This window comes from Lucilia cuprina, chromosome 2 (genome assembly GCF_022045245.1).
Source record: "Lucilia cuprina isolate Lc7/37 chromosome 2, ASM2204524v1, whole genome shotgun sequence".
NCBI classification, from domain to species: Eukaryota; Metazoa; Arthropoda; class Insecta; order Diptera; family Calliphoridae; genus Lucilia; species Lucilia cuprina.
Genome location: NC_060950.1, coordinates 62249726 through 62250327, shown reverse-complemented (window position 1 = coordinate 62250327; position 602 = coordinate 62249726).

Below are 602 nucleotides of genomic sequence, written 5' to 3'. Positions count from 1 at the left end.
GTTCAGTTCTAGTTCAGTTCTAGTTCAGTTCTAGTTCAGTTCTAGTTCAGTTCTAGTTCAGCTCTAGTTCAGTTCTAGTTCAGTTGTAGTTCAGTTCTAGTTCAGTTCAGTTCTAGTTCATTTCTAGTTCAGTTCTAGTTAAGTTCTAGTTCAGTTCTAGTTCAGTTCTAGTTCAGTTCTAGTTCATTTCTAGTTCAGTTCTAGTTAAGTTCTAGTTCAGTTCTAGTTCAGTTCTAGTTCAGTTCTAGTTCAGTTCTAGTTCAGTTCTAGTTCAGTTCTAGTTCAGTTCAGTTCTAGTTCAGTTCTAGTTCAGTTCTAGTTCAGTTCTAGTTCAGTTCTAGTTCAGTTCTAGTTCAGTTCTAGTTCAGTTCTGGTTCAGTTCTAGTTCAGTTCTACTTCAATTCTAGTTCAATTCCGTTCTTGTTTTAGTGGATATTTTTTTTTTTTTTTTGCTTAGTACTTACCTTTTTTATTCTTGAGGATGCTTTCATATTTTCCAACAAAACACTTTTACTTTTTTCTCACAGTTTGCCTAAATAGTTTTTCATTGCTTCTTCACTTCTGTCTATAATAACAATAACAACAATATATTTATATATTAT